Source organism: Vicia villosa, linkage group LG3 (assembly GCF_029867415.1).
Source record: "Vicia villosa cultivar HV-30 ecotype Madison, WI linkage group LG3, Vvil1.0, whole genome shotgun sequence".
Taxonomy (NCBI): domain Eukaryota; kingdom Viridiplantae; phylum Streptophyta; class Magnoliopsida; order Fabales; family Fabaceae; genus Vicia; species Vicia villosa.
This window is the reverse complement of record NC_081182.1, coordinates 94,422,144-94,425,281: the sequence shown is the minus strand read 5'-3', so window position 1 is coordinate 94,425,281 and position 3,138 is coordinate 94,422,144. Positions and strand designations below refer to the sequence as shown.

The 3,138-nt window shown below is 37.8% G+C and overlaps 1 pseudogene; it reads left to right on the top strand.

The window, feature by feature from the left end:
- Positions 1-467: 467 nt before the first annotated feature.
- LOC131658590 (exocyst complex component EXO70B1-like) lies at positions 468-1,624 on the top strand (annotated as a pseudogene).
- Positions 1,625-3,138: the final 1,514 nt, after the last annotated feature.

The window sequence follows — 3,138 nt, the reverse complement described above, 5'->3', positions numbered from 1 at the left end:
GGCTAGTATAGCTTCGAAAGCTATCATGCTACCAGTTTCGATGAAATCAAAGGCTTTCTTTATTAGAAACTGCGAAGTCAAACCCGGAAGGTTTCCTTTGGTAGTCCAATTACTCTCTACTTCAGATTTCTTCAAGTGGATACTTGCTGCAATGACTTGTGACTTAGGAATGGCTTCCAAACCATTGAAAGGTATTTTGTCACACATAGGAATACCCAAAAGATTGGCATATTCTTCCAAGGTTGGTACCAACTGATAGTCTGGAAAGGTGAAACATCGGTAGACGGGATCATAGAAATGAACCAGAGTTTTGAGAAGTCCTTCATCAACATAAGTGTTCAAACATTGACAAAATGCTTTTGGAAAAGGTGAAAGGTAACTATAAATTGGTAGTGACTGACCATAACTTCATAATTGATGCGCTTTCACATGAAAAAGTTAATAACCTTCAAGAAACTGCAAAATTAATGGTTGATGCTGGATTTGAGAAAGAGTGCTATGAGGTTTACAAAAGTTTTCGAAAGGAATGGTTGGAAGACTTATTAAAGAATAAGTTATTAAGATTGGGAAAGATGGGATTTCAAGATTACTTAATTGGAAGATGGATTAAAACTTCAAAGGTTGCTCTTACAGTATTGTTTCCCGGTGAGCGCCGACTCTATAGCTGTGTCTTCTCGGATTCAACATTTGCATCCTCTGATCTCTATTTTCAGAGTTATGTCGCGGTGTAACCATTGAGCTTCTGAATTTTGCAGATTCGTTTGCAAATCAAAGCCCTTCAGCGTGGCGTTTGTTTAAAATCCCCGACTTGTTAGAGACTCTGTGTGGTCTAATTCCTGAATTTGAATCATTATTTCATGATTCGTTAGTGAATGAAGCAATAAAAATCAAGAATAGATTGGTTGAAATATGTGGAATCATTTTCATGAAATTTGGGGATATGATATTCCTTACTTTGGATGCGGAGTTTGATTGTTGGGTTGATGGTTGTGTTCATCCAATGACCTGCGCGGCCACTGGCTACATTGTTATGGCTTTTTGGTCAAGAAAGAAGCTGGAGCAAATTTTAAGAGTACACTCCATGGTTGTTACTGATGGAGCGGGAACATCTTTATTCTATTCGCATATGGAGTTGATAATGGAGAAATTTGAGAGAAAACTGGAAACTAAGTCACAGGCTTATGAAGACCCTGCTTTGCGCTATTTTTTCATGATAAATAATCTATGTCATGTTAAGTGCAAATTGGAAACCTTTTGTGATGATAGGTTTTGTATAAACACGGGGAAATAATTTGAACTCTATTGTAGAAGCTCTTAGATAAGGTGGTCTATTTTTTGAATATTGATATAAAAGAATCATTGGAGCCTAATTCTGAAATAAATTCAATGAAAGACAAACTCAATTTGTTCAATCAGAAGTTTAAGGAGATGTGTGGAACTCAATCTACATGGCGTGTTTTTGATGAGCAACTAAGAAAGCAAGTAATAATTTTATAGACAGCATTTTGTTGCCAGCATATGAGAACTTCATTGGTATCTTTCAGAATGTTGTTGGTAAAAATGCGGACGAATATGGAATATCTCACATTCAAGATCAACTCAATCAGTTGTTTTTACTACATGATTTTGATTTTTGTCCAAGGATCGTATGAAAATCAGTTAGTTAGTTGGTAAAGATTTGTTAGTGTTCGTGATAGTTAGTGCTTCATAAATAATGTCGGGCTTGTTGTATTGTAATTAAAATAACAGTGTGTGCTATTTATATTCTATTATCAATTATGGGTAGTTTGGTTAGTTATTTGTTTGTAACTGATGTGTGTAGTTACTAGTTAGTAACACAAGCATTGCAGTAGTTGTGAATAAAATTTATGATCATTTTTTTTCAACACCTAATTTCTAATGTATTAACAATGTTTGTTTTATTAGTGAAATAAGATGAGTGACCTTTTTGTTTTTGATAAGCAATGGAATTTTATTAAACATAAACAAAGTACAAGGGGTACTCGCCCGATTACAGCAGTATCATCCTAACAATGATTCTAAAGGATTTTGGCACCAGAAATAAAAATTAGTTGGGCCCTTCATTTTTGCACCTATAATCTGCCAATGCCACGAAGAAATCTGTATCTGCTCAAAAACCTCTATGGCCATTGCCTCCTCGTTTTTGAAGATTACTGCATTACGCCTAAACCAAATCACCCAAATGGCTGCCAACCACAACTATAGCTTCTTCTTCACCGGAACTTTTCTTTCGACCGAAGCAGAGAAAAAATTCAAATGATCAATAAGCGAGGCTGCTTGAACTGTTTCAATGCCCATCCATGAACACACATGCTGCCATACGGTATTTGCAAAAGGACATAACACAAACAGATGTAGAACCGATTCACTATCACCATTACACAGAGCACACGAGTTTGACATATTATTAGACAGGATTCCCCTTTTATCCAATTGGTCCCTTGTAGCAATTATGTCCTGAATGCATTTCCAACCAAACACTTGCACTTTCGAAGGAACCTGCGTTCTCCATATCTGGTTGGCCGCTTCCAACGCCGCTGCATTTAAAGTTGGTTGGCTAACCACCCGTCTGAGCACTCCATATCCACCACCAGCCGTATACTAGATTTTCCCTTAAGGAAGCCAAATGAATCCATTTTTCCTTTCAGAATTTGGGGCAATAAATCGCAGTATGTTGTTTAGCTTAACCAAATGCTCCTCAGCCTGAACCTCAAGAAAATCCACCTGGACCCCTATGTTCCACACCCACTCTGAATTCACTTCACTCCCCATCTCGTATACCATAGCATCCTGATTCGTCGCTACCTCGAACAGCTTTGAAAAAAGACTGCAAAAAGACTCTCCCCCAATCCATCTTGTCTTCCAGAACAATGCTTTCATCCCATTTCCGAACCTGCAAGAAATAGATTCCGAAAACCAATTTGAATCGGCAGCCACAACAGAACCCACAGTCATTACATCCCTCCACCACAGTGAAGAGTTTCTAATATTTGTTTGATTCAACCCCCCGAATACGCATTTCTTCAACGTCCCGTATCTATGCACTAGTAACCTCCGCCATATAACATCCTCCTCAAAGAGAAACCTCCACTTCCATTTGCATAACAACGATTCGTT